Consider the following 20107-nt stretch of genomic DNA (forward strand, 5'->3'; position numbering starts at 1 on the left):
GACACTGAAGGGGATGATGAAAAAGATGACCAGGAAACTCTGGAATGGGTGGAGGTCATGGTCAAGGTAGAAGTTTCTCATCAAGAAGAGCTGAAATTACAAGTCACAGGACAAGTTCTGATGCTGGAAAAAGAATTACTTCTGCTACTGGTAAAAGGATAAGTTCTGATGAACTTTTGGATCTTGATGAAGAAATATCAAGACAGCTATTTTGAAAGAAAATCCAGGAATGGACTTTGAGAGTCTGATGGAAGAAGAAGCTAGACTTAAGTCAGAAAAAGTCAAATCTAAATCTGAAGCTTCTGTTGGTAAAAAGAAACTTCCAAAGGCCAAAGGCATTGTGATAAAAGAAAGAACAAATCTGAAGCAACCAAGGCTAAATCACAATTGCAGATAGATCCAAGGTCCAAGGGCAAAGAGAAAGTTGGTGAACCTATCAAGGTTTATGTGCCTCCTGTGGATGAAGAAATTACTGTTGAAGATGCTGATCTTGCTCTGACTTCAAGAAAAATTTCTAAGACAACCTCTGACATGGCTCAAGTTGTTCAGAGTAAAGATATAGTTAGTTCTGATATCTCAAAGAAGCAAGTAACCTCTGACATAGCTCAAGTTAACTTGATATCAGAAGATAAATCAAAGGAAACCTCTGACATTGCTCATGTTAAACCTTCAATGATACTCCTACCAGGATTCACCAAAGCCAAACAGACTCAACCTTTGAAGACTGCTGTAAGTGGTTTTGAAGCAAGAGTGGTTACTGGAACACCCCCTAGACCGGGGTCGAGGATCCGGGTCGTCACGGTCTTCTTTTCCACAATATCACTTCACTTAATTAATAATAATAACCTTATGCTGTGACCCCACACTAACACACACCACACCCCGTTATAGTCTCAGAGATGAAATTTAAATAAGTACAAGTCTTTGAATCCACAATTTAAAAGTTATTACAACCCAAAATGATTACTTGATAAATTTACAGTTAATTGCCATTATCTGCCACAAGTTATAATTATACATAATTGATTCTCAAAAGTAGATGGTCTGATCTACAATAGATCTACCTCTGCAGCTATAGCAGCTACAACATCAACGGGAAGACGCGGGACGCTTCCCACGCGCTTGCGCTGGGTCTGCTGGAGTCTGGCCATCTTTCCTAACTGTTGTTGTGTGATGAAAGAAGAAAGCAAGGGTGAGCAGCAAGCCCACCAAAATAATATGTATAATGATTTACAATATATGAGCCTACTCATAATACTCATGAAAGTCTTGGTCAAAAGAAATGAACCAAGTTTGATATCTTAATGCGATGAAGTCGCAAAATATTCAGTATATATATACATATATACTTTTCAAAATATTGGAAGTCCTCTTCGATGCATAATATACACAAAGTCCCAGTGTATAACTGTATATATAAAAAATATCGTTGCAAGGTGATCTCATATATCTAACCTTGTCTCAACGTTTTTCTGAAAATCTTTGTCATTCATAAGACAATTATTAATTAGATATAAGTTTAAAAGATGAAGTTACAAGATACCTCAATATACTTATATCTTTCCTAAATACTACTTGAACTACCACCGTTCAAGTTATAATTAGTTTCAAAAGTTCATCCCACTGATGAGACCACAAGATAAGAATTGAATAGATTCAATCTTTGAAATATTATTGAATGAAAAAGTTATGAGATACTTTATTTAGTCCCGATATATATATATCCACATATATATATCTCTAAAACATTTTCTGGAACCTCTGTTATGTAAAGTATGAACAGAGTTTGAAACATCCAATGAATTTTGGAAAGGAAAAGAATTTTGGCATAAACCAGATATCTTGCTGATCAGGCAAGGATACCCATAAGTAACCTTTTCTACTAGTAGATGGATGAATTCCCCACTGGTCATCACCCTGGCCGCATTAGGACCTATGCTGGACTGCCACTCAGCCACTTATGCATTTGATGGACTCCCACTGAGCCACTTACACTATCATGGACGCCCACTGAGCCCATGTTGCTTATGCCGACTCAATAGATGGACTTACTTCCCGGACGTTGGGTAAGTAATCAATTTATTTACCAAAACTGCAACCTTGTTGCGAATATAAAATACACCACAGAGCCGGATTCCCCAGGTTTTGAACGAGTATTTAAATCCCCTTTAAAAGGAAGATCTTAAATATAAAAATGAGTTTTGGGATCCGCTCTAACTTTTAAAAATCATTTTGAAGACTCGAAAACACTTTAAAGAGTGTTTGGAGTAAAGCTGATTTAATGAAGTAAATCAGTCCCCAGAATATTTAGAAAATGACTGAATATTATTATTTAAATAATATTCCCATAAAGAATAATCTTTTATAAAAATAATTGAAGTAGAAGTTTTAAAACTTATACTTGAAACGAGTATTAAATAACCAAAGATATACTTATATGAAAGTATTATCTTTATTTGAATAATCGAAAATATGTTTGATTATTAACACCTTATTCTTTAATAAAATAAAGAATATATTTCAGCAAATAATCGGAGTCATAGATCCTCAAATGAATATTCAAATAATATTCATTAAATAATATAAACTGAGTCATAAGCCTTCGAATGAATATTCAAATAATATTCAGATAAATAAATAAAAGGAGTCATACGCCTTCGAATAATATTCAAAATAATATTCATTAATAAAGTAAAAGGAGTCATAAGTCCTCGAATGAATATTCAAAATAATATTCAATAATAAAATAAAGTTAAAGTTATCGAATAAACCTTATTCGATTAATAGTTTTAAAAACTATATCCATATATATATATATATAAATAAATATAAATATATATATATAATATACTCGGGAACATCGACTCCCGGTTTAGAAATATGTTCACCTTTTATCCCCTATACTAAGGGTATACGCAACTACTTGCTTATTTCTAGCATAGGTATTATGCAACTATAAGCATTGAAATCAACAGATAGATAACCAGATTACGAAACAGACATGCATATATACCATATTAGCATGCTCCAATATATCGCAAAATTTGCTAATAACAATCATGCAATATCACAAGATAATGCATATACATATATTTACATCACAGCAACAGTATAACGGGTAGAAAAATTGCCTGAGCGACTGGGGGTTACGAATGGCTCGGGACGAGTCTGGTAACCTATAAGCAACAAGTAAGTTGGAATTAAACCAAAGTCACTTGTAAATCTATACTTTAACTAACTTAGACTCTAACGCTCGTTTTGCGCTCACTGATTCGCTTAAGTCACTCGGGTACCCTCGGCTCCACCATTTTTAATAATTTAACCTTTACGAGTTTTAAAGGGATTCCTTCGCGAGTGTCTTACCAACTGCCTAACACACTTACCATAAATGTTTCATACATTAATTAACCCTTTTTGGTCTTTAACCTATGTTTCAAAGTAAGGCGAGGGAAAAAGTTTCGTTCGCGAAACGCCGTTACTTGAAACGGTCGTTTCTCCTAAACCGTGCATCGGAATCGAACGTACTACATATCAAAACGAAGCTCGTAACATGAGCTATCTAAACATGGCAGTGGTCATAATCGAGCAGGGGGTCCTCGGGTCCTAATGTTATGCACAAAACAGTCTAAAGAAAATCGGACGTTACGACGGCTATGTTTACGCGATTACCAATATTTATACCACTCCAATTCTTTACCAATTCACTACAAACCACCCAACCATCATCAATACATCAAACACAACTTATATCAAGGCAAAGTCAGTCCATAATCTCAAGGTTTTCCAACTTATTCAACCGTAAACATGATCTACTAACCATAACTTAAGATTCATTAACCATTAACCAAGATTCATATCCAAAATCACCACAAATCCAACCAAACTATCTAACATACATGGATCTTGCTATACATACATGGATATTTCTATATATACATTAATCCATCCATAAACTCATCAAAACTCAAAGTTCAAACTATAAGTTAAAGGTGAAAGTTGTTTATACCTCCTTGAAGCTTCCTAACACAACCCAAGAGCTTTGAATGCCTAAAAGAACCTTGATCCTTGCTTGTATAACCTTAATCTTTCATAAAAATTCAAGAAAACTAAAGTTATTTCTTGAAGGTTACTATTCACCATCTTCTTCCTTGATTTATTGGAAGAGATTGTGAAGGAATTAGGAGCTTAAACTTATAGCATATCCATATCTATGTACAAGGAAGCTTAGATAATTACCTTGTGATTTAACAATGCTTGGAACTTGATTTTTGAAATTCTTGCCCTTGAAAAAGATGAAAAGCCGAGAGCAAGATGATGAGAATGAAATGATTTTGTGTTTTTTGATTTGTTTGGCTTAGCTTGGTTGTTTTTTGTTTTGTTTTTGGTTAATTACCTTAATAACCTTATATTTGTGTGGTTATAAACCAACCACACCTCCTCCTTCCCTATGTCATGCTTACATCACATTGCTATGTCATCCTCCCTTCCTTGTCCTCTTCTCATTGGTTGGGTGACATCACTTCCTCTAATCCCTTTGCTTAACTTCCTAATTGTTTGCCTAATGACCGCTGATCTGTTATACGGTTCGCTTAACTTTCGTTTTCGTTTATCGTTTGAGGGATCATACCCGGGATCTTATTACTTAGGTTCCCTTAACCTTTCTCAATATATTATATTCCTTTTATGATCCTCTCCTATAATCCTTTAATTTAAATCCTTTTTATCCTGTTACCTTATACTCAATTCTCTCCGTATCTAGTGGATTTCCGGGAAAAATCAAAGTGTTCGGATTTGGATTCTGACGATCTTTACATACACTTATATCCCATATAAAGTACTAATAAAATCTCAGAATATCCATATCAGAACCCCTACATAGTGTGGCATGAAAAGTTTTCTCATTCAGCAAAAACACTATTCATAAGGGTTTCAAAAATTTTCCAAAAATTGGGGTTATTACAGTCTCCCCTCCTTAAAAGGATTCCGTCCCGGAATCAGATAGAAATGAATAGGGATACTTTCTTAGTATTGCACTTTCTAACTCTCAAGTCAATTTTCCCACATTGTGGTTCTACCATCAAACTCTGACTAGTTTGATAACCCTTCTCCTAAGCACTTGTCCCTTTTCGATCTATAACCCTTTCTGGTTGCTCCATATAGGTTACGTCGGGTTGCATATCTATGCGCTCATATGCCTCTATTTATCTGGCATCTGAATTACACTTCCTTAACATTGATACATGAAACACGTTACGACCTGCTACATGTTCGGGGTTAGGGCTAGCTCATATGCTAACTTCCCAAACGTCTTAATATATCCAAGGGTCCAACAAATTGTAGACTTAGCTTTCCTTTCTTTCCGAACCTCATCAATCCTTTTTCAAGGGTTTCCAAGGGGATACCTATAACATTACTAGGCCCCCTATTTCATACTCTTTATCCTTTCGTGTCAAATCAACATACTTATCATGTCCATCTTGGGCTACTACCAGCCGTCCTCTGATTAGATCTATCATATCCTTGGTCCTTTGGACTACTGCGGGTCCGAGCATCTTACGCTCTACAACTTCATCCTAACATAAGGGAGATCGACATTATCTTCCCTCAAGAATCTCATAAGGCGACATCTCGATAATGACATATGATCTATTGTCGTAAGATAACTCAATCCGAATTAAGTGATCATTCCAAATTCTTTCAAGTCTATTGCACAGACTCTCATTATAGCTTTTATCATTAGACCTTTTGCTTCTCAATACCCATTCTTTTCCAGTTCGTAATCGCTACTACCTTCCGTTCCTAATATTATACTGGTTATACTTTTGCTCGTTAGCGTTCTATAACCTTTTAATAACCACGTCAACCTTAGTATCACGAATGTGTTCCCATTCCGCATACTACCACCACTTTATTACTCCTTTTTCAGTTATTTCTATTTTCCAAAATTTGATCAATCAAATAGAAGTAAAGGAATTTGTTGAGAGATCACTATGATCATGAACACTTGTTATATCGCATAGTTAGTACAGAAGGTGGCCAGCCTTTAGTACTTGACAAGCAATTAAACAATAGCTGGTATCCTACTCGGCTTCTATCACACAGATAGATAGTCATTCGGCAATACCTCCCCTTCTGGAAGGGTTGTTCTTCTCAGCTTACACGAAATGAAAAGAAGAGAAAAGAACGAACTGAAGAGAATTGTATATATGAAAAAAAATATACTGCCACAAAATATCTGGCTTGGAACCTACCTCTGAACTATAGAGGTTTATCATAGAAGAACAAAACATATATGTATTTATATCAACATCAAGTATTATAGCATCGCATTTCACGTGCCTAAATATTTTCGCTATCCCGTCCATCATTCTATGGACCCATGCTCTTCCTCGAGCTTATACATAATTACCTTTGAAACTCCCTCGACATCGAAAATCGAATTTGGGATCTCATTCTATATCACCGTTACTAGGATTCTATGCTCGCACCGCAACCTTCCTCGTATAATAATACGACTCTCTATTGATAAGAAAGAATAATTATTCACTAGGTAGATACTCTACTTAATTAGTCTATCAATGATAACTTATACACTACCACGACCCGATTAGTGGTACTCAATCTCAACACCCATTCCAATACAACTCTCATGGTTGTAATCAGCTCACTACTCGCAGAATTATTGCTGCCTTACTATGGTCCACCACTGACCCACTGTAGTCATTCATTTTCCATGAAATCTTAATAACTAACCATACGGAGTCCATACATCTCGTATCTAATTCTCCTAAGGAGTTAACATAACCACCAATCACAATTCATGAAGAACACTCCAAACTCTGACGTACCTTCATGACATGAAGCAGATAAAAGTGCAGAAGAGTTTCAATCAAAGCAACGATAGCAGGTTAATACCATTTTTAATCATATTCCTTAAATAGAAGACTTAACTCAAAGGTTCATCTAGTCCTTTTGGAAACATGGTCCTGGCTTATCCCAAGATAGGACCTCCTAAGATAGATAGCCCGTTCATGGCGATTACACGAATTAAACTTTTACCAACTACTATTACGGTTGGATATTGTACAGTCATCAGAAGGAATGTCAATCTTCCAAACCATAATTTAACTTTCACATTTTTAACCATCATCACTGTATTCTTTTGGCACACGCGCCTATAATTATCCTCTTACCTTTAAAGTGTCGGCCACCTCTTTGGCCTTTCCTGATAGTAAAATTTCCTTACAGTCAATGTCATTTTAACCACCTCCAAATAAATTTTCTACCTTATTTCCGATCACTGCTTGAGTGAAAATGCTTTCCTTAAAATCTGATGAGTAAAAAAAAATCACCATTTTTCCATAAGTTATTGCCTCAGTCTTTAGAGGTTAATCACTGTCGCGACTGACTCTCGATCGTACTTAGAACATCTTCTGTCTTAGGTCCTAATTGCCCTGAATAATTTCGACCTTTACTGGTTCGATCCATACTTTCTCGTGGTTTAACACGTGCCCCACTTGGCATCATTATAATTACGTCATATTTCCTTTATCAACATTTCTATTCTTGAGAATTTTGAATATTACCTTTCTCCTTGTAAAACCTCTAAGGTTATCCTTCAATCGTTCCTCCTGTATTCCCTATATACAGGGCATATCAAATACCATTTACTGATACTAGAACCATTGTCTATTTACTTCTGAAAAATTTCTCCACTGATCCTTAAAGGTTATTATTACCTTAATCCTTTCCAATTCATACTGTCAAAACTCATACTATCCCTATTAAGGGTGAAATGCCAACCTTTATGCATTCCCCTAGGATTCGTTTTAAGTTACCGATGTTCTATCCTTAATTCCACCTTTAAAAAGGTACAAGCATCCTTCCATGGATAAATAAAGTCATATATCCCTGATAAGGGTATCTTATTCAATCAGTTCCACCTCGATAGTCTATACCGAATTTCACAATAGCATCCTTATTCAAGTTAAGGTCAATCCACATGGCCTCCAAAAGATAAAAATGGTTATCCGCTTGTCTTGCCTAATTTGGTAACGATAACAAGGATGTTCTGGAAGATATTGGTCGTGTTCAACGTGAACTTCTTCTTAATAATTCCTTAGTTACTTTTGTTGTTTATCTCAACAGTCACCTCAATGTTGGTATATCTTTCATACCTGGCGTCTCCCTTCCTGGGTATCATGCCACCGGTCTTACACTTCACATTCTTGAAGGTCACTTCCTTCATCCAATTTTCCTAATTTCTTACTTCCTTGTCTCCTCAGTCTATCCGCGTCTCACTATTTATCCTTCGAACTATCTCAATGTTTCCTCGAATCCTCCCAACTTAAAGGGGATAAAATATATGCATCTCTTATGCCTTCACCCATCAATTTTAACTCATGGTGAATCACCCTCATCCTGACGAATGCATATTTATCTATTTCTATTGCTACGAGTCTTTAGGGTTTCCTCATACCCAATTCCCTTATCATTCCTCAAACTCTGTTGCCTTTATATTCCTTTCTCTTATCGTTATTTCATGAACCAACACAACATAAGCATTGATTTCAAACATCCCGTCATTCTGGATTCGTGTCTTCAGAACGAATCTTGATAACTTTTACAACTTAGATTCATAATTCGTCATACTCGTCTGCCTTTGTTCTGGCTCTAAAGCTTTTACACTATTCCATAACCTTGGGAATTACTTTCCCGAAAACAATTGGCTGAACTTTAATCAGTTTATTATAATCTCTTGGTCCGTGCCTTCCTTGGCCTTTCACCAGCGGGTGGTCTCTCTCTTGGGAGGGTAAGTGATAAAAACAGTCTTTTGTGATTCGTCAATCATTTAGAATCTCAAATGATTCCTCTATTTCCTTTAGCCAGGCTCTTGCCTCGGCTGGGTCAGCTTGTTCCATGGAACTCTGAGAGCTTAGCGACTTAAAGGTCCTGAAAGAATTTCTCACCGCACTGTCTCCTCAGGGTGGTGGTTGGGGATAATAGTCTAAGTTCTTTTTAGACAGGTCCATGAATTTCCGTATAGGAGTACCGTCTCGGGTCTCCTTATCTCGCTCGACTTTTGTTTTCTCCGTCTAAATATTTCTTCCTACTCCCCATACTTGGGGTTATCTTATACGTTAAAATCCTCATTTTCCACTTCATTATGTTATGGGTTCCTTCTATCTTGATGGCGTCCTCCCTGACTATCACATTCAGGGTTTGCCCTTAATCTTATTCCTTGAACTATGACTTTCATCTAAGATCTCATCTTTAAGCTCTTGAACATTTGGAATCCAAATTCTATAGGAATACCTCATTATTCCCTTAGCATCTTTCTCGGTATTAATCTCATATTTATTTGTTGGCTCTCTGCCTTCATTCATCACCTTTCTCTGGCACCGTATGCTCTTTTCCAATAATTCGGTCTCTATTGCAATCTCAAACAGCTTTTCGGTACCGGCTCCGGTTACCTTCACTACTATTTCCAAAATTTCTTATAAACTCTCCCAAAGACATTATCATCTTGAGTCTCTCCTTTTTACTAAGGGCATCAGCCACCACATTGGCTTTCCCCGAATGATAAAGAATCTCCCAATCATTATTCTTGATTAGCTCTAACTGCCTCCTCTGGCATATGTTGAGCTCTTTCTACGTGAAAATGTACTAGAGCACTTATGGCTTAGGTAATTCTCGCACTTCTCTCCATACAAGTAGTGCCTCCAATCTTTAGGGTAAAACTATTGCCACGAGCCTAAGCTCATGGGCGGGGATATCGAACTTCATATTACCTTAATTGTCTTGACATGTACGCGATTATCTTGTTGTGCTGTATAAGAAGCACCCTAATTCCTTATGCGAAGCGTCTCTTCCAAATCACAAAATCTCCTTTTTCCATCCGGCAACGCCAACATAGGGGTCGTCACCAACCTTTGCTTCAGTTCTTAACAGCTGTTCTCGCATTTCTCTGTCTATTCAAACTTCTCATTCTTATGAGTAAGCCACGTCAAAGGGGCTGCGATCTTCGCAAAGTCCTGTACCAATCTACGATAGTAGCCGGCCAATCCTACCTCTGGGAGTTGCCCTAACCATGGTCATCAATTCCTCAGTGGTCCTTTATTCATTCTTGTCAGGATCCTTCACGGAATCCTCCTCAGCAACAATCCCTTCTAGGATAACATCCTCAACCGTTACATCCTCAATATCAACATCATTCGGTCCTGCGTTAGGACACTCTATCGGATCCACAATCCGATCTCCAATTAGTAATAAAATATCATCGCACTGTTGCTCCTCAACCTCAGGGTTCGGAGTCCCGCTACCATATACGATAACGAACTACGCTCCTATCACGATATTTATATGGGTTCCCATAAGGGTTTTAACTGTCATTACTACGTTAGGTAGCCCGACTATGAACTTGGCAAGAGTTCTTATTATCTTAGTTAACTTATTATCTTAACGTCCCATCATCTCTGAGGTTTATAACGCTTAGCTCTGATAACATTTCTGTAACACCCCCAGATCCGGGGTCGAGGATCCGGGTCGTCACGGTCTTTCTTTCCACAATATCACTTCACTTAATTAATAATAATAACCTTATGCTGTGACCCTACACTAACACACACCACAACCCGTTATAGTCTCAGAGATGAAATTTAAATAAGTACAAGTCTTTGAATCCACAATTTAAAAGTTATTACAACCCAAAATGATTACTTGATAAATTTACAGTTAATTGCCATTATCTGCCACAAGTTATAATTATACATAATTGATTCTCAAAAGTAGATGGTCTGATCTACAATAGATCTACCTCTGCAGCTATAGCAGCTACAACATCAACGGGAAGACGCGGGACGCTTCCCACGCGCTTGCGCTGGGTCTGCTGGAGTCTGGCCATCTTTCCTAACTGTTGTTGTGTGATGAAAGAAGAAAGCAAGGGTGAGCAGCAAGCCCACCAAAATAATATGTATAATGATTTACAATATATGAGCCTACTCATAATACTCATGAAAGTCTTGGTCAAAAGAAATGAACCAAGTTTGATATCTTAATGCGATGAAGTCGTAAAATATTCAGTATATATATACATATATACTTTTCAAAATATTGGAAGTCCTCTTCCATGCATAATATACACAAAGTCCCAGTGTATAACTGTATATATAAAAAATATCGTTGCAAGGTGATCTCATATATCTAACCTTGTCTCAACGTTTTTCTGAAAATCTTTGTCATTCATAAGACAATTATTAATTAGATATAAGTTTAAAAGATGAAGTTACAAGATACCCCAATATACTTATATCTTTCCCAAATACTACTTGAACTACCACCGTTCAAGTTATAATTAGTTTCAAAAGTTCATCCCACTGATGAGACCACAAGATAAGACTTGAATAGATTCAATCTTTGAAATATTATTGAATGAAAAAGTTATGAGATACTTTATTTAGTCCCGATATATATATATATCCACATATATATATCTCTAAAACATTTCCTGGAACCTCTGTTATGTAAAGTATGAACAGAGTTTGAAACATCCAATGAATTTTGGAAAGGAAAAGAATTTTGGCATAAACCAGATATCTTGCTGATCAGGCAAGGATACCCATAAGTAACCTTTTCTACTAGTAGATGGACGAATTCCCCACTGGTCATCACCCTGGCCGCATTAGGACCTATGCTGGACTGCCACTCAGCCACTTATGCATTTGATGGACTCCCACTGAGCCACTTACACTATCATGGACGCCCACTGAGCCCATGTTGCTTATGCCGACTCAATAGATGGACTTACTTCCCGAACGTTGGGTAAGTAATCAATTCATTTACCAAAACTGCAACCTTGTTGCGAATATAAGGAGTCCAACGTTGGGTAAGTAATCAACCATGTTGCTCAAGGGCCTGGCTTGGGCCTTCATGGGCCTAAGCTAAAAGTCCAAGGTTCCCCTGTATCTCTGGACAGAAAACGCCCTGACTAGAATTAACTTGTGACACATAGTTCTAACTCATATCCTATGAACTATAGCTGGAAAAACTTCTCTGACACTCCCTCTACCTAAGGCCCAACAGGGCCTAATGAGGGCCTACCCATGACATGGTCAAATCTCCCTATTTCTAAGTTACAACAAAACTGTCCCCTGCTGGACAGATTTTGTTATTCTACTTGTGCACCTAACCAAACGACATGCAAACCTCCAACCAACACCTAAAACCTTTTATATACTCGCAAGACTAACTTCTGGTGGCTTGGGACTCAAAGTTCACATCAATGACATGGTCAAAACTCACTGTAAACCTCAGGGTACTAAACTGATTTTCTGCAGAAACTATAACTCTCCTTTCTCCAAGGTTTTGACTTGACAAACTCAACCACCAACAACCCAATACCCAAAACAAGACTTAAACATGGTGATCTACTGAACTAACTCCCTTATACTCAAAATAATCTTGGTGTAGATCATCCTTACCTAAGGTGCAATCATGGAAAAACAAAAGAAACCACATTTCACAACTCACAAATCATCAAGTTTTTTTTTGAAAATAACAAGTTATGTTTTTTTTTATAAAATATACCTGAATTATTACCATGCATCAAGGAACATTACTCAATATTAATACCTTATTCCTACTGAAATTAAAGCTTACTAACAAAATCTTTCCAAATGATCAAAATCTTATAACATTCTAAGAGAAATCCACATGCATGCATGTCTTCGAGTTTTACCAACCAAAGCAACATGTTTTCTAAATATAATTCACCATGAAATTGACATGCAAGCCTAGCATAAGCTATATCTAGATGATCACTTAGCATGCAAAGAGTTTCATCAAATTTTCACTACAAGATTCATGCCATTATCACATAAACATACAAAGATTGAACAAAGCAACAAGAATGATCTCAAGGACCATTCATTCGGCTCCCTTAAGGTCATGGCCGAATGAAATGGAAGGGGAATGGCCATTGAACATCAAGAGTTTCCTTCTCAAGACTTGGCACTTTACCATTCCTTGTAGTCCTCTCAAAAACAACCTTAAACCATAAGAATCAAGGTTGTACTTTGAGTTTCAACTAAAACATTGATATGCAACCTTAAAACTTAAACTTTTTACTCAAAACTCCTTGAAATATATGTGATCATGATATGGGAAGTAGTATTTACTTGTATAGAAGGTGAGAGCTTAATGAGGAATGAAGAAAATAGGGAGGGGGTGATTCTCGGCTAAAACCCGAGAGTGAGGGGGAGGAGGGCCGAGAGTGAGAGAGGGAGGAGGGAGGGAGGAGAAAGTGTGGTGTGAGTGGAGTGAATGATCATGCCATTTGCTTGTTTTATGGTTTTTGATTTGACAAAATGTGAGTGGGAATGAGAATTGACAAGACTAACCTTCCAATTATACTTGGATCATTTTGCATGCAACGGCAAAGAAGGAATTTGGCCAGTAAAATAAGAGTTAGTGGGGTTGGAATTGTCTCTTTAGCCCTTTAAATTGAATAGAAAAGGATTTGCATGCAAGGGCAACCATGTAATTTGCTAATTATGACAACTAAAATTTATTAAGATTTATTTTTATAAAATAAAATACAAGTTCAAAAATTATAAAATTTATACCATAAAATAACTTGGATTTTTAGAAATTTTATAAAACCACTTTTGAAATTTGTGAACAAAATAACTTTTAAAAAGAAATTTATTCAAGGTTTAAAATATTCCTTATAAATCAAAAATAAAAGAAATAAATAAACTTTTGCTTTGAAAAATCATATACCACATCACGCAAATTTAAGACGCGGAAATTTTCATTTACACAAGCATACAATAGTTGAATATATTGGCATTCGGTTTTGAAATTACACCAAATTTACAAATAGTATTACATGAAAATGCCGGTTGTAACAATTTATCCTAATGATCGATCTAAGAAGGCATTTCAGAGAACTTTCTGAAGTTAATATGTGACTCAGAATGGGATCTATTGATCGAACAAGTGCTGAAGATGTAAATAAGTGAAATGTTGATGGCGACCAATGATATTATTCTTTTCTACAATATTATAGTGTATAATCTTCTGATTCCTAAATAAAGTATGAACTTCCTTCATCATAAGTCCTATGAGGTGATAAGGAAATGAAAATTGTTGAATCCCTTTTCAAATAATTCCTCCTTCAAAATATTTCTTTCTGATTGAGACAAGCAGTGTTATGTTGTGACTCTTTGTCGGAATAACGAAGAGTCTGGTGGGACGCCACCTAATCATGTGCTGTATACCATATAGTATGAAAGACTGGCCATCTTAAGTACAAATATGGTTGTCTCACTCATATCTAAATCATATTCATTCTGTCTTCGTCAATTATAATTTATTGATTTATGGATCCTTCCGATTGTTTTCTTGCACTGTTATTCTTTACAAAAGGTTTCCAATCAGAATCATATACACAAATTCCCTTCTTGTGTAAGGTCTATTATTTGAGTGTTTTAAAACAAAGTGAAATGATCTCGTGTAGAAGATGGAGTTACATGTTGAGTATGGATAATTGAAAGCCAATAAATGGTGGATATTTACGTGCAAAGAAGAATCATTATACCAATAACGTGGTTGTTACGAAGACATCAAATTAGAAGTGGAAATCTGTATACATGATACGTTTCAAGTCTGAGCCTTTGGCGTAAATTGGAGTAGTTAGTGAACCATATGAGGTAAACTAACCATATAAATAAGAAAGTAAAGTTGCACATACCGAATAAGGCAAATGATTGATGGGATAGCAGAAGCGAATGAAGAAATTATTGATAATAACCAGACAATTGATTAATACATTGTGAAAGTGCAGCATACCTCAATCATGTGGGAGATATTTATCATGAAGGTTCAAGATCGAAGAAATTCTAGTTACGAATAAACTTCGAGTGTGTTCTTCAAGGAATGGTTGGGCTTTTCCACTCAAATAAGTGAGTTATGGTAAATTTGATGCTCATAATTGAGACAGTGAAGAAGGTTCAGTATGGAAAGACATAAGTGGAAATAAAGATATGGTGATTCAACTATGAATTTTTTTAAGAAATAATGCTTTAAAACCAATGGAATTCTTTCACAAGAATATGATAGTGTTGGTTGAGACCATGTGTTGGTTATTAGAAGTTGAACAAGTTAATTAATAAGAAGAAGTGTATATTTTCAAGGATAGATGAATTGTCAAATAGAGAGCTTGAATTGAAACATGGACTAGAAGAATTCTAGAATAATTTGTAATTGTATTCATTAGTGATATTCTGTTATAATCAGAAGAAAAGAGAAAATGTATAGTATAATAAGAAATGGTTCGATGTAATCTTAAGTTGAACTAAAAATATGGGTTGTAATGGTTAATATTATATGTGGTGGTGAAATGATGAGTTTAGAAGGTGGAAGTTGATTGGTATACTTGTGGGTTGATTGTTAGTTGTTTGATTGAGTGTTGATGTCGGCTTGAGTCCGACTGGTAGTCAATAATATGATGGAGATGCTGCCCAATTTTTCGGAAAATACCCTACTTTTAAAGATAGAAACTATACTTCCGTGTGTTATTGATATTCATGTTGATGCTTCAAATAATTGTGATCTCGGTTCTTGAAAGAGGTTGTTACATTCAATCCGACTATATATAATTGGTCTTTGATTTCATTTAGCTAGTCATTTCTTGGTGCAATTGATCAATTAAGTGAGTTAATTTGTTAATGTTACCAATTAATGGTCAATTAGATGGAAATCAATTCCAATTAGATTAAGTCAAATTTTGATGTGATTTTCAAATCCGAAATCAAAGCAATGAGGAATTTGGAGAAATTAAGGACACCAGTAGAATTCAGAAGTTGCTGCAAGTGTGTGAGGCTTTACTTAGATGAATATTCCCTTTGTAATAGAAAAGAGAAATAAAAAGCTATTTAAATAGACAAGTGAGAAGAATGTGTTCAAGAACTAAAGATTCCAGATAGGGCAAAGAGAAAGAAGGAAGGAAAGGAAGCAGGGAGGTTGAATAAAGAAGAGATTGGTAACTACACCAATATGGATTCTGTTAGATAATCAAGGAGATTTTATCATCTGTAATAAGGTTTTATTATAGTACTTGAAGGTATACCAATATAGAACGATGATGTAATGATGATTACCTCAAAATCCCGAAAAACTCGTGAATACAAGTATCCGACGTATGGTAGAAATTAATAATGACAGTAACGTATATGAATGTAAAGATTTCAATCCAGACTTAGCCACGGGAATTATTTATTTAATGAAGAACCAAACTGTACTATTAGAAGACTCACTTATAATAAGAAAAAATAATGAACGATGAGAATGAAGAACTCAAATAAGAAAGAATGTGGAATCAAAAGGATGATAAAGAAACATTATAAGATGCCATGATATAGTTAAGATATGGGTATTATGAGGTACAGAAGTAAAGTGAAGAATTGATGAAACATTTATAAATTGAGATAGGGAATGCATCCCAAGAGTATAATTAAGTACCAAGGGCTAAAATAAAATATCTAGTGACCAGGCATGAAGAGAAAATGGGGGAAGGCGTTAATTAAATCATTACTGATAGGTTATCCCAAACCTAGTCATTCTCTTTTATTAATAAGAAGTTTATCGAATAAGTGGGTTAGTTGCTTCTTGAAGAAATAGTGGTACATCATCAGGCCCAGGAATTGATTGTAAATGATCAACATTATTTGATTGGAGATTTGACAGAAATATATAGAAAATGATGAATCATGTCGAACCAGCATAGTATATACCACTCCTAGATGAACGAACATTAAGTAAGACAGAACTAAAAGATAGAAATTTGGCTAAACATCGTAACTCAAGGGATTCAAATTACTCCAAGAATATGATACTAGACATAGATGTCAAAGAACAATTTCTGATAATATGGCATAAAAAAAGAATAAACATTATATGTGACTAGACGTCAAGGAAGAGTATTACAGTTAGTTTCGTATGAGAACTCCTTAGAACCAAACTAAATGCTAATATGGGTTAGAATATGCGGGTGATGCCTCCAGGTTAGTATATTTTCTTCTAAATAGTAAGAGATTTTCGCTCGACAGATATACTCGATTGTGATTCAACGAAATTAAGGTATGATGATAAGTTTGTGCGTCAATCATATCTAGTCAATATTTTCTCGTTAATTCTTAATTCTTGAGTAATTTCGAGAACGTTAAAAATCGAACACGCCATGGTTTCAGTATATCATTCGCAGATCGACAAGAAGATTAAAGGAACGATTAAAGAGCCTCGAATGCGATTGAAAGATATTACAAACTAGGTTAACTGAACAAAGAAACATGTGGGAATGAGTTTCAATAACCCGTAACTATTAGAAATGTTCATGAACACGAATTACTAGAATTATATATGAAAGAGAATGATATGCATTATGCTGGTCCTTTTGAGACAGTAAAATAGGCTGGATAATTGTACATGAGTTGACTTCACCGCCACACGTATAACAGGTTTATAAGTGTTTATATGTGTATACTCAGGGAGAGTAATTTAGCTCCGTTATATATAAAATGGAGACTTGAGTGGAGTTATGTGAGCAACTAATAGAATAGAATGTCAGCAAGAGGCTGTTGAGTAATGATTGATATTGCGAGTTAAAGTTTATGAAAAGTTGTAAGGTTGAGGGATCAACCTGAGAAATGTATCATTATGTAATTCTTAGTGTGATTTTCAGGACAATCTTTTTAAAGGGGAAGGATGTAATATCCGGGACATAGCGTGTAATTATCTTTATTGATAAATATTTATTATGTGATTTTTGGTGAATTATATGATGATTGGTATTGATATATGGATGTTCATATGTGGTAAAGTATAGGTATGTTAATTTTATTATGTTAGGTCACACTTTCACTGTAGAGGGGGTGAATACAGTGTTTTTTACAATCAAATCAAACTTCAAGAACTTATGTAACAGAAAACAAACTTTATTGAAACAATAAACTCTGTTACAATCTGGAACTGTTATCTCTCAGTGATGAACAAAATATCACGAGAGCTGCTAGGGTTATAGTAAATAATATTCTCGATAATGATAACACTTATAGTGTAAACCCTATGTCTGTGTTTATATATTACACAGTTACAAGATAATCGCTAATTGATATGGAATATAATTCTGCTTCCTAATATATATCAATCAGATATCTTTCCTTCCAAGTATTCCATTCTTTACGGAATTCCTTCTTCATGCATATCTCTTCTTATGTTTATCTTGATCTTCTTAACTTTAATCAGCTACTGTCCTTATCTGATCGTCCTTCAGCACTTAAGTTCTGATATCTATCTCCTAATGCTTATCTCCTGATAACATAAGTACTGATATCCCTTAAGTTCTGACGTCCAGTATAAGTACTGATCAGTTAAGTACTGATTTGTTATGTTCAAATAAGATCTGAAATCTAAACATAAAACATATTAGCCATGACATTATCAAATATATCTAACAATCTCCCCCAACTTGTAAATTAGCAAAATATACAAGTTTAACAGATATTTGATGATGTCAAAAACATTAAGTACAAATGCATGAGAAATAGACAAGATAACTACAACTTACAGTCCTTAAAGCTTTTACCAATTCAACTTCTGATAACAACTTTAGTCTGTATACACATCAGAATTTAAGTAGTTGTAGATCTTTGACTTGGCTACATCATTTTCTGATCTCTCTGATGTCAGGAGTTGTTCTGAGATAATTCTTCAACAAACATTTCTCAGTATATCTGAGTTCATCAATCATTCTCCGTTTGACATCTTTAAGCTCTACAGTATCTTCACCAGTTTGAAATATTGCAGCTCTGAGATCATTAATCTTTGCTTTCCTCAACTCCCGATCTAGTCTTATGACATAAGCTTTGTCAGACTCTAGATTGAATTCAAGCCCCTTAATACCAAGATATGTTCTGATCTGTGCAGTATTAGGCTTCATATCAATAATATCACCATTGTGATTTCTGTACTTTGGAACATATATGCTGTCAGACTTAACAGAATAAAGTCTTTTCTGTCTCTGAATCTGTTCTTTCAAATAATTTGCAGCAGTCCCTGTCAATCTGTCATCCACTTGAAGTAAGAATAATACATGCTCCAATTCTTCAAAATACTTCAATGGAATGGCATTTTGTCTTATATGATAAACCCTACCATCTGTCATGAAATACAACAAGATGTGTTCCTTCAAGTAGGTATGGTAAACCATTTGTACAGATTCCAATTGATTCAATCTTTCAGGAGTTGCTCCAATTCCTGGTTCACACAAGGAAGTTGGATCATTGGTAGTGTTGTGTACTCTTCTTTCATCAGCACTTCCCAATCCAGTTTTATCTATTGCTTCCTTTCCAGTAACTACTCTAGCTTCAAAACGACTTGCAATAGTCTTCAAAGGTTGAGTTTGTTTTGCTTTAGTGAATCCTGGTAGGAGTGTTTTTGATCTTCCTTCTGATATCAAGTTAACTTGAGCTGTGTCAGAGGTTACTTGCTTCTTTTGAATATCAGAACTTTTAATTTCTTGACTCTGAACAACTTGAGCTGTGTCAGAGGTTGTTTTAAGAACTTTTCTTGAAGTCAGAGCAAGATTATCTTTGTCATCAGTAATTTCTTCATCTTCAGGAGGTACATAAACTTTAACAGGTTCACCAACCTTTTCTTTACCCTTGGATCTTGGATCTATCTTTGGTTGTGATTTAGCAAATGTTGCTTCAGTTTGTGCCTTTTCTTTAATCACAATACCTTTCAGTTTTGGAAGTGACTTTTTACCAGAAGCTTCGGATTTAGATGTGACTTTCTCTGATTTAAGTCTAGCTTCTTCTTCCTTTAAACTTTCCAAGTCCATTCCTGGATTTTCTTGAAGAAATAACTGTCTTGACATTTCTTCATCAAGATCTAGAAGTTCATCAAAATTTATTCTTTTACCAGTATCAGAACTTAATCTCTTCCCAGTATCAGAACTTATCCTGTGACTTGCAATTTCAGCATTTCTTGATGAGAATCTTTTACTTTGACTATGACCTCCACCCATTCTAGAGTTTCCTTGGTCATC

The sequence above is a fragment of the Apium graveolens genome, chromosome 4, assembly GCF_009905375.1.
Source record: "Apium graveolens cultivar Ventura chromosome 4, ASM990537v1, whole genome shotgun sequence".
Classification (NCBI taxonomy): domain Eukaryota; kingdom Viridiplantae; phylum Streptophyta; class Magnoliopsida; order Apiales; family Apiaceae; genus Apium; species Apium graveolens.